This window comes from Amphiura filiformis, chromosome 10, assembly GCF_039555335.1.
Source record: "Amphiura filiformis chromosome 10, Afil_fr2py, whole genome shotgun sequence".
In the NCBI taxonomy this organism is placed as follows: domain Eukaryota; kingdom Metazoa; phylum Echinodermata; class Ophiuroidea; order Amphilepidida; family Amphiuridae; genus Amphiura; species Amphiura filiformis.
In genome coordinates this window covers 19,436,793-19,448,920 of record NC_092637.1, presented here as the reverse complement: position 1 = coordinate 19,448,920, position 12,128 = coordinate 19,436,793, and the positions used below count along the sequence as shown (strand labels likewise).

General features: G+C 36.1%; 1 long non-coding RNA gene across 1 annotated transcript; it reads right to left on the bottom strand.

Annotated features, from left to right (window-relative positions):
* Nucleotides 1-488: 488 nt before the first annotated feature.
* LOC140162616 (uncharacterized) lies at nt 489-10,031 on the bottom strand. Its single transcript, XR_011860310.1, has 4 exons — nt 9,997-10,031; nt 7,990-8,243; nt 2,154-2,390; nt 489-875 (listed from the first exon to the last, which is right to left on the bottom strand). It is a non-coding gene; the product is annotated as an uncharacterized lncRNA (long non-coding RNA).
* Nucleotides 10,032-12,128: the final 2,097 nt, after the last annotated feature.

The window sequence follows — 12,128 nt, the reverse complement described above, 5'->3', positions numbered from 1 at the left end:
ACAAAGTTCCTGAGAGGGTGTCTCTTTTGTGACTGTGTCTCAGGCACTACAATCATCAGCATCAGAGGAAGCATGAGAGACCCACTGACATGATTCCAGGGAGCCAGTCAATTGGCCTCACATAATATTGCAGTACATGAGTATAACATCATGAAAAAGTCCCAAATGATACAACTCAGCAAGTAAAACATTAAATATATAAACTAGCACAGTTCAATAGGCAATGCATTATCATAATTACAATGTAAACAAGTATTAGTATGTTTTCAAAGATGCTTTAAAACCATTCACTGTACTGACAGTGACATAAAACATTTGATTTTAAGGCAATTCATTCCATAGCGTTCAGTACTGCAGCAGCGAAAGACAGGCTTCCATACACTGTAGATGTCTTCACTGCATGGAGTGAGTACGGATCTGAGCGAGCCTGTAGGCTTGTATTCTGCGATCAACTCAAAGACATAGTCAGTGCAAGCCCATTTAGTGATTTTATCCATAATAGGCTTTCGTACTAACCACTGAAGCAGTTGCAGAACCGGTCTTATATGCTCATGCTTTCTCACACAGGATACCATCCTAGCTGCAGTGTTCTGCACTTGCTGTATACAGTTTAACAATTTCATAATCCGGTAGTCCGTAAAGAATGCTTAAGTCACAACTTTTGAGACATGTTCATACAGTTCAAATTAATTACAAAATACATGTAGTATTGTATTGAGCTGAAAGTATATTTGTAATATATAATGCAGCGACTTAAGGCAAACCTTTATGATCTGTACCAGCGAAAAGTTCAGGAAGACTACTGCATAAACAGTTTGTAATGGTGGTGATGTTGAGTACTCCACTACAACGAACACAGTCCACATGCATACCACCTGGGAAATAAACACATTGCACATTACAGTTAAAGGGCATATCTATTGCAAAAACAAGTTTAACTCCATTCGAAGAGAATAATTATTATATTATAAGTTGACACTCGTTGCAACTTTTTTAATACATATTTCTCCTGAAAAAAGAGAAATTGTGTTGGTAAAGTTCGGGCTCGTACGGGTCCTTCCCCTGTTCGAAGCAAAATAAAATTTCAAGGCAGTGGGCTGAATGAGGTAAGTAAATGAAGAGCAAACCATAGGGGAGTGGGGTAATCCTGAACACCTTTTCATTGAAGCCTATAACTACACATTAAAACAACGAAAGATAGAATAAACCATACCAATATCAAGAGTGGGATTACCCACCGTTCCCCTAAGTTCACAATAACACATGATCCTAGAGCTCTTTTCATGTTCATTCATGTACAAATCTTGTGACCTTCAATGGTCGACAAAAGGTTAGCTACGGCCCATTGAAATTGTTTATTTGCATAATAAATACAATATCGATTAAGCTCAAATTCTAAGCTCAAAATATTTTTTTTATTTTTTAGTCCAAATATTTCTCATGATGTTGATATATACATATGATTATGAATTGTAATATGACAATTAACTGATATATAAAAAAAGAAGCGGCAGATTTTATTCATGTTTAAAACCATTAAATTTGTAATACTTGATTCAGAGTTTTTTCTGAGAACAATAACAGTATACATTCTGTGCATTGAGAGTGTTTACAGTTCATTCTTTCAAAGCGGGCACATCTCATTTCATGACGTCAAACTCTTTTCTACGTCAAATCTGTCTCGTTCGATTAAAGAACTCACCGCTTATAGTTGTTTTTTGCGGAATATCAATTTTGAACGTCTTATTTTCTCAAAAAGGAGTCATTTTCATTGTCCTCATAATATTAGCTTGCCAATGATATGATGTTGTCCGAGCAGTATACAATGTATATGCCCTTTAATTTTCCTTTTATACACTGTAGAGAAGGAAGAAGTTTATGTGTTGGATTATTTTTGTATGATGGGTTTGACAAGATCTGCAGATGAAAGGGTTATTCTGACAAAAGATTTGCACCATTTACATGTTTTCATAAAGATAAATTTGGTTTTCTATCAAATCTGTACATTTTATCTTCACATCATGTGTGTAAATTTGGTATATTGCTAAATAATATCTTCTGCACATCGGAATGTCTGACATTTTGAAATGTCAGATCGGTACAAATGTATAATGTACACTACCGGTATTGTTTTTTTTTAAACATACATGTACCTTAATTTTGGTAGTTGAAGTTGAAAGCCTCATCAAAGAATTTGAGCGGCAGTTATCACAGATTCTTGTTTATGTGAACACAGAGGTTTCTTGTGCGAATGCCAATTTGACAGGAATCACTTCCGTTGACAAAACAGATGAAGATTGGAAATTGAAGACTTCCACATGGAAAATTGATGTCCTATTATATCAGCATATTCCCAGGGTGGTATAGATACAAGGGGATAAGTGACATGTCTGCAAGGAAAAATAAACAAGAAACAAACTCTACGTGAGCAATTAAAAATTTCAAAAATTAAATATAAACAGATAAATAAAGTCATACAACTCCTGTGTAATAAATTCTGAAGTGTGTGCACGTCATACAATTCACACATGTACAACTGCAATTCAAGTTTGAAATATAAACCATCTACATAAGCAGTGTTCGAATTTAGGAAAAATAAATGGTTGTCCCACGGACAACCAGATTACAATTTCTGGTTGTCCGTCTAAGTTTTTGGTTGTCCGTAGGCCTACAAATGTGACTTTTGGCTAGATTTATGGTTGTCCTACAACCGAATCAGTATTTTTGGTTGTCCGGCGACTTTGTAAGTTGTCCCGGGCATCCGGACAACCAAAATTTCGAGCGCTGTACATAAGGCCATCTTAATTAAATCCTGTGTCTCAAAGCTGCCGCGCGCGTTAGTAAAATCATGCGCGTAGTCCTCTTTGGAAATTAAGAAATTCATTTTTTTATGTCTTTTTATTTTTTTTTAAGTAAAAAGGCAAAAATAAAACTGAAAATTCATATTCGATCATAAGTTTCAGATTTTTTTTGGGCAAATTTTGGACACAAAAACAATAAAAGAGAAGAATAATAGTTTGTAGCAGTGACTTTATTTGTCTACTATTCCAACATTTGCAACATTGGGTAATTTTGGCCCAAAATTCTTTTCCGAAATTCTAGTCTGACACATAAACTAGAGCGATAACCGCACCATAGCTGAACCATGTGGCTTGCAGTATATTGTGGTAGGCCTATACCACTGTCACCTGGAGTCTGTAATGGCCATAATCTCGAAATGCTACGAAGGTATGACCGCCCGAGTGGTGTTAATGAAAGAGGAAACGTAAAGAATATACAATGAACTAGAGCAACTGTGCCCTTTGCAAGGGCACGAGGTACCATAAGTTAGGCGGATGACTGTGACGATCTGATCAAGCAGCAATACTGTGCAGCTTTGCAAGGGCACGAGGTACCATATTAGTTAGGCGGATGACTGTGACGATCTGATCAAGCAGCAATACTGTGCAGGATAGTATTAATTTTAATAAGACTGTTTCATTAATTGCCGTTTTAATATACCTTGATCGTGAGAAGCTAGCATTTTGAAAACTTGACTTATGACCCCCTTAATGACCTTAAATGAATTTTAAAATATTTAAAACATGTTAAGAATGTCATAAGGATCATTGCATTTAAATTTAAGCTCAATTGAAGCATTTTGAAAACTTGACCTTTGACCCCTTTATTTCCCCTTAATGACCTTAAATGAATTAAAAATATTTTCAACATGTTTAGAATGTCATAAGGATCATTGCGTTTAAATTTCAGCTCAATTGGAGCATTTTGGAAAACTTGACCTTTGACCCCTTTATGACCCCTTAATGACCTTAAATGAATTTTAAAATATTTTTTAAATGTTTAGAATGTCATAAGGATCATTGCATTTAAATTTCAGCTCAATTGGAGCATTTTGAGAACCTTGACCTTTGACCCCTTTATGACCCCTTAATGACCTTAAATAAATTTTTTAATGTTTTTAACATGTTTAGAATGTCACAAGGATCATTGCATTTAAATTTAAGCTCAATCGGAGCATTTTCAGTTAAAATGACCTTTTTTGACCCCTGGATAACCTCTGACGATTGGAAATATTTTTATTATATTCTTTATGTTTTCCTCTTTCATATGACACCACTCATGGGGTCATACCTTCGTGGCATTTAGAGATATGTCCATTTCAGACCAAATGGTTAGTCAGTTAGTAAGCTAGTAAGTAAGCTAGTAAGTAAGCTAGTAACATTCACTCTTATAGGCTGATACCATTTCATGGTTCAGCAAAAATAAGTTACATAAAAAAAATACAATAAAAAAAAACGCATTCCGCATTAGGTTTTCAATTTCCGACAAGCTTTAAGAATTGAGACACAGGATTTAATTAAGATGGCCTAAGGTGCAATAATTATGACCCCCCCCCCCACCCCCCGGGTAAAAATTTCAACAAAAATCATCAACCCGAGCAGGGCATCAACCAGGCAGTGGCAGATGCGATATCGCCATTTTTGATGTCGCCATTGGATTAACTCGTAAATCATGAAATCAAACAATTCTAAATTTGTTATGTGGTGTCCAAGCAAAATTATCTAAAAACCGTTGGGGTACAACAATGTACCCCACTGTAAATGTTGTTTTTCAATTTATAACTGCTAACCGGCTATTTTGAATGGGGCTGTTAGCCTTGTATTTTCGCCAGCCTCGAACGTCACATGTCGCATATTGTCCTATGCCGCCTGGTAATTTACGCCATCTTAATTTACCGTAAAATAAGTAAATATTAAAAAAAGGACCTTTTTTATTACAACTTCTAATAATATTGTCTTTCTTTGTTTGTTTTATAGTAGATGCCAATTTTGTTTGCAATATTTGCACAATTAACTTACTTGAAATAATGATTTTGTAGACCCCTGCTACCTATAACTGTCAATACTGTACTATGTACAATAGACTGTGCATTCAGCTGATCAACATGTTCTTGTGACTTGCAAGTTCATTTATTCCATGAATTTAACACTCATAAGCAAGAAATAAAACAATAACACCTCAAAACTTTCATATTACATCTTATAAAAACCAGGCTAATAAAATTATGAAAGCACTGAAAGTAGCACTCCCCCCAAGCCCTCTAAGGCTTGATGGTGCTTCCAAATTTTGAGGGGTTGATCATGGCTTGACTACTGTATCTCATATCACGAGCTTTCTATGTTTTAAACATTTAAGGAACTGTACAATTCAAGGTAAAATGTCCCATATTTTTTGTCACAAATATGAGAACTTGTAACTGAAGAATGGCCCTTTTGATTTCACATCATTCAGAAAATAAATGCTCTCTAGTTTCTATTTTATCAAAGTATTCCTGTGTAAATCATCATTCATGTAAGTTGTACATGTAGTTAGCATACCTGAAGTATAACTTTGGACAAATTTACTTTTAACCAAATCCAAATATGAATGGCCAGGTTCATTACCATCAGTCATGAGATAGGGTCTACAGTGAAAATTTCAATTTAAAAATGAACACAGCCTGACAGTGTGGCATTTTTTTGCATACACTACATGATGTACAACAGCGTGTGCAACTGTGTGTGCGCAACTCGTGATTGGTTAGTACATGTACTGTATCCAAGGTCGTGGGTTCGCGTTGCAGTTTATAATACATGTATGCGAAATATGATCGCGGTTGGATCGAATACAACTTGTCAAATATTCCAGTGAAATTATTAGTGGATTGGCTTACATGTATGGTGATTCAAAAGATTTACTGATCTTTTTATTTTTTTTGTTTTTCATTGATGATTTAGGCCTCCGTGCATCGTGAAATTAAAGAGTCCATAGAGTTTTTATCGGACCCTTTGGTCACAAAATGGGCAAAGTCAAAAAATAAGGAGTCCCTGGACGCGCAAACTCCTTAAATGCGACCCATGATACATGTCTCCAGTCAGGCTTCGGTTTTTGCCGGCAAAAACCTGTTTTTGCCGGCAAAGTGGCAAAAATCTGGCAAAAACTGTTTTTGCCAGTTTTTGCCTGGTTTAAACCGGCAAAAATGGCAAAAACTCACATATAGCCACTCAAATATAAAAAAGTGCCACAGAAAGCTCATAAACAGTAACACACAACTTTTAATGAATCATTCAACATAGTTTTTGTCTCATCAATTCCTTAAAATGAAAAAGTTTTGAATTTGATACATGCCACACTTCGATGCTTTAGAGCAATGAAAACGCATGCCTTTAATTTCTTTTAAATATATTGCTTATGATTACAAAATCTGGCCTTGTTACACTCTGGAACTTATTTAACTTAATAATTTGTTTTGAGATGAAAAAACTGAACTATAAATCACTTTTTTTAGTTTTTGCCATTTTGCCGGCAAAAACTGTTTTGCCAAGTGGTTAAAACCGCGGCTTTTTCCACCTGCGGCAAAAACTTAAGAACCCTGTCTCCAGTGTAGTAAAAAGGTGTTTGGCTCAATCTTTATTATAAAATTAGCAGCTTGATGTATATTTTTTCCACTGATACCAAAAATATGTCGCACATTGAACATTTGTTTTTTACCTACAGAGGAAAGGAGTATACCCGGTAACCAAGATTATGCAACATATCATTACATTTACATTTGACCAGTTTTAAGGTCAAAGCAGGGCATTATCTATAGAGTGACAGAGATGATTCTCTCATAGTAAATCATCTGGACTCCGAACATCATCCGTCACAAAATTGTGACGGATATCACGTGATGGTGTATTACGAAATGAACAAACTTACAACCCTAGTGGTAAAACTATAACATACATGGTCAATAAAGGAGGTGAATAGAAATAAACGTACACCTGTTGTAATTGGAAAAAGTATAATGCGAACATTTTAGGTACCGTATCAGAAGCGTTCGGAGATGATGATTTATAAAGGTACCCACCCGTATGAGTGAAGAAATTGTTCTAGTTTTGATGAATTTATTGCGCCAACATGAGGGGAAAATGTCAAATGAATTTACTGCAAATTGACTTGTCCTCTCGGGGTCAAATATATATGACCTTACAAAACTAGTATTTTTGTCCAGGCACATCTAAATTTTCGTGACGGTAGATGACGCAGACATCGGGACAGGAAATTTTAGACATAAAGGGTAAAATTATTTTTACTCCTGCCTATGAAAGATGTGTTACAATAACTTTTTCTACACAATAAATAACTTGTCATGATTCCCGGTGTTTTTTACTATGCTAAAGTTACCCACCTGCAAAAAAATAAAATTCGAAATCATGTTTCATATTTTAGTTTTAGTTAAATTACGGTACTCCTGAAAGTGGCGGGACTGTAATTAGGCACTTTACCGAAGAATGACCCAATTAGCATTTTTTCTTAGTTGTATGGGTCTAGAGGAAATAATGAAAATTTAAGGATGACCTCATCATGTTTCTACAAAATTGCAAATTTCTTTTCATTTTAATAAAAAAAAATTCAAATCTTTTCTCAATCTGTTGCAAAATGTCTGTAATGATGATCAAAGCATTTATCGTCAAAACAGTGAAAAAAAAGGCGGTCACAAGCAAACATAATGCAGACAAAACCTATTCCTAGGTAAACAAATGCTCAGGGGAATGGGCTGCTTCAAATCAGCTGGTACTAAGCTTTTCAAAACATCACATCCTTTTTTGGCAGTACAGCCTATCACTAGGGGACCATTCACAAACACTTGTTAGGGGGGGCCTGATGCAAAAAAAATTTCATTGCAAAATTTTTTTGGGGCCCCCCTTTTTGACATGGAAATTATGGGTCAACCCCACAGAAAAGCATAGGCCTATACTCAATTTTCCCAGCAAAATTGGTTGTCATTTTTTCAGGCCCCCCTTAGGAGGGTCAAAATTTTAAGGGTCCCCCCTTTTTGCATCAGCCCCCCCCCCCAACAAGTGTTTGTGAACGGTCCCTAGGCCCCCTACCTCTGGCCTAGAATGTGAAGCTACAGTATCTGGGAGCAAATTCCAATCTGGACTATCAATGCAAGTTACTCACCACTTGTCTGATAATTTGCAAACTCAGGAATGCATCTCCCATTTTGATATCCACATTGCTATTTCTGGATAGCGTTGTCGTGATTATCATCACTGATAATTTAGAGTTCAACAGTTCCCTTAAAAATAATGACAGTCTAGTACAGTGATAATTTGGAGATATTTAAATATGAAATTGAAGTTCCTCATCAACCGTCTTTGACTGTGTCATTTTCCTCTTTGTTGTGCGGTTTTTCGTGCCTCCCGTCACAGATCCTGGAATCGTAAATAATATAAAAAATAGAACAATTATATATACATGTATATTAATATTCTCAATTTATAAATAATTAATTAATTAACAAGATAAAATAATTATAAGTTCCAACAATAACGATTTCATTTAAATTTGCAAGCCATATTTATTAATGTAAAATTCAAGCTAGCGCCGCAATATTACAATCATTGATTGATTTCGAGTCCATTTCAAAATTGACCACAATTTCAAACCGTGTTTTGCTAGTTCAATAATTGGAACTCACGGCTCGACCGTGAGTTCAAGGAGGAGCTATGTGTATGTGCCGCCATGATTTAGCGTGCATTCATCACCATTCACATATGTACATAGTCGTGGAGTGGACTTTTCGCTGCTCATAAAAATCGCTCAAAAATCGTCTTTTTAAATATTTCTTTGGACAAAAGCTGATGCATAGAATAAGTTTAGCAATCACAGATATGACATACATCAGTAACACAGGTTTCTAAAGTGAGTATTTTACCAGATATACATTTTTGTATACTAATGCAAACTTGCCAAAATAAAACCCTGGAGACCCTTAAACAATGTACCTACAACTTGAGAACAAGTCCTCAAACGTTCAAAATTTGTAGTTCATGAGTTACTGCAACTACAGTTCCAATAATTCAATTGAAACTCCCGGCTCCGACCGGGAGTTCCAACAGTAGGTATCACATGGAAACACCAGATAACACATTTGTTAGTCAGTCAAAATGGCCTAAACCGGCAATACAAATTTACATTGAAATTAAAAAGAAGCTTTTAAGAAGGAAACCTTCATAAATATGTTGTCTATACTTCACTTGACCCAAATATATGATTTTTTTGGTGATGAGAGACTACGCACATGGAATTTCAGAGAGATTTTGATAGCAGTTCCATTAAAAAAAGGTGCTATCGTCATGAAACTAAGATCTAGAAACACCCCGTAATGCTGTTTTGGGGAATTTTGCTAGCAGAATCTTTTTGATGAAAGTCAATCTTTGACAAGATGTAACTTTGCTACGGAAAGTGCTATGACAAAAGGTTTTCAGTGTTGGCTTTCTTTACTCAAGGGCTTTAATTTGATATATAAAATGATGCAGTTTGATGGCAAATTTGAATTCACCTGGGATACCTACCAACAGGTGCTGTGTATGCGTTTGTATGTGTTTAATGTGCATTCACATGTACACTTAGCCGCCGGTCGAAGAAATCGTTGCTCAAAAATGATTGCAAATTACACATTTGTAATCATTTTTCACCACAAAATATGATATATGAAAACACAGGTGAGCAATGTATGAATATATGGAGAGGTGAAATTTGAAACAGGTTGTAATTTATATTATTATAAATATTTTGCGACATTTTAATATAAATGAAAATAATTAACACTGAAGACACCCTATGGCACCTTGTACAACTTGAGAACAACTCCTCAAACGTTCGAAATTTGTAGTTACTACAACTACTACAACTATGTTTTTGCATGCTGAACCAAACCACGATGCATGATAAATTTGGTATCACACGAAAGCTTACATCATCATCACTCATGCATCCTTCGCTACGTGACAAATTCACTCGTTTTTTCACATCGAATTCCGCACGGATAATAACACGATTTGAAGCTTCCAAGTTTCAACACCCCAAATTTTCATCGGAATAACTTTTCATCATCAAACAAGAACAAAAACATGTCGAATTTGGTATCATTCTACAGCAAATTTTGTAAACAAAACTACTCACCATCTTTTAATTCCATGACTTCTTCACACTCATTGCACAGGGGCCACAATCGCCCTCAAAAGTTCAGACATAGTCTTAAGGGTCCAGTCGCAAAGCGACTGATTATAGCGAACTCGTTGACTCGACTACTGTACTGTGGGGTGGGGTGTGTGTGTGAGACCTGCGAGGCAGTGCAGAGCTGACTGATTCACTCATGATACTCACTCCGCGGCGATGCACACTCCAGTCCAGGGTACTTAAAGCAATATTACATGTATAACATTGTCAAACAAAATAGATTAGCATTTCTTTGCCATAAAATGTCGTGAAATCAGCAGGTCAAATCACAAAATCATCCTGCTACAATGACAATTGCAAAATTATTTATGAATCATACAACTGAACGAGTACAAAATCATGCAATCATAGGCCTATTATTAGTTGGCAAAAATCACTGGCATCCCAAATCCGGCATTTTAGCCGAGTGTTTAATCCTTGTTTAAGGTGCTAACTTGATTATCGCGGATGTTGTAGGCCTACAGGCCACAATGGGAGGGGGGTGGGCTCCCCCCGAGTCGTGCACTGAGGCAGAAAAAGCATTTTAAGGTGTTTTGTTTTACACCAGAGGTGAGTCCCTGAATGACCTTTGACCCCAAATAAAAAAAATACCACAACCACAAATCATGTGTGAACATATGTTACCGTTACTGTCCTATGTTTTTCTTAGCTAATAAAAATTTTGTGGGAGAAGATGCATTTTAAAGGTAGGCCCTATTTCGGTTTATACCGGGAGTGACCCTTAATGACATTTGACCAGAAATTAAAAAAAAATCCACATATAGGCCTACCTTTGGTAGTCACAATTCATGTGTGAACATACCGTCACTGTCCTATGTTTTTCTTAGCTAATAAAATTTTTGAAGGTATTTCGTTTAATATCGGAAATGACCTCGACATTTTACCCCAAATAAAAAAATACCCCAAATACATAAACACAATTCATGTGTGAACATACCATCACTCTCCTGTTTTTCTTGGCTGATAAACATATAAACATTTTTGAAGGTATCTCGTGTTATACCGGAACTGACCCCTTAATGATCTTTGAACCCAAATAAAAAATACCACATATGCATTAGGTAAACATAATTCATGTGTGAATATACCATCACTCTCCTATGTTTTTCTTGGCTAGTGAAAATTTTTGAAGGTATTTCGTTTCATACCGGAAGTGACCCCTTAATGACCTTTGATCCCAAACCTGTTAGGAGCACATGGACACTGGGTATTAACAATGAATGTGTACAAGTGGCGTCACTGTCCTACGTAATTTGTGGAAGAAGCATTTTAAAGGTATTACCTTTTATACCGGAAGTGACCCCTTAATGACCTTTGACCCCAAATAAAAATTACCATATATGCATTAGGTAAACGCAATTCATGTGTGAACATACCATCACTCTCCAATGTTTTTCTTGGCTGATAAAAATTTTTGAAGGTATTTCGTTTTATACCGGAAGTGACCCCTTAATGACCTTGACCCCAAATCTGTGAGGACCCCATAGACACTGGGTAATAACAATTCATGTGTGCAAGTGGTGTCACTGTCCGACGTAATTTGTGGGAGAAGAAGCATTTTAAAGGTATTTCGTTTTATACCGGAAGTGGCCCCTTAATGACCTTTGACACTAAATAAAAAATACGACATATACACAGGGTAACTACAATTTATGTGTGAACATATCTTTACTGTCCTATGTTTTTCTTAGCAAATAAAAAATTTTGAAGTTTTTTTCGTTTTATACCGGAAGTGACCCCTTAATGACCTTTGACCCCAAATCTGTGAGGACCCCATAGACACTGGATAATAACAATGCATGTGTGCAAGTGGTGTCACTGTCCTACGTAATCTGTGAGAGAAGAAGCATTTTGAGTTGAAATCACGTTTTTGACCTCTATGACCCCTGCGTGACCTTTGACCCCACGAGTTTCATATGACATGTAGGGGCATGGTCAATGATGGTTGTGACCAAGTTAGGTCAAAATCGGTGTAAGCATGTAAGTGCTAGAGCAAATGTAGTGGTCGGCAGAAAGAAGAAGAAGAAGAAGAAAGAAAGAAAGAAAGAAAGAACCTGTAAGAAAAAAGACACAGC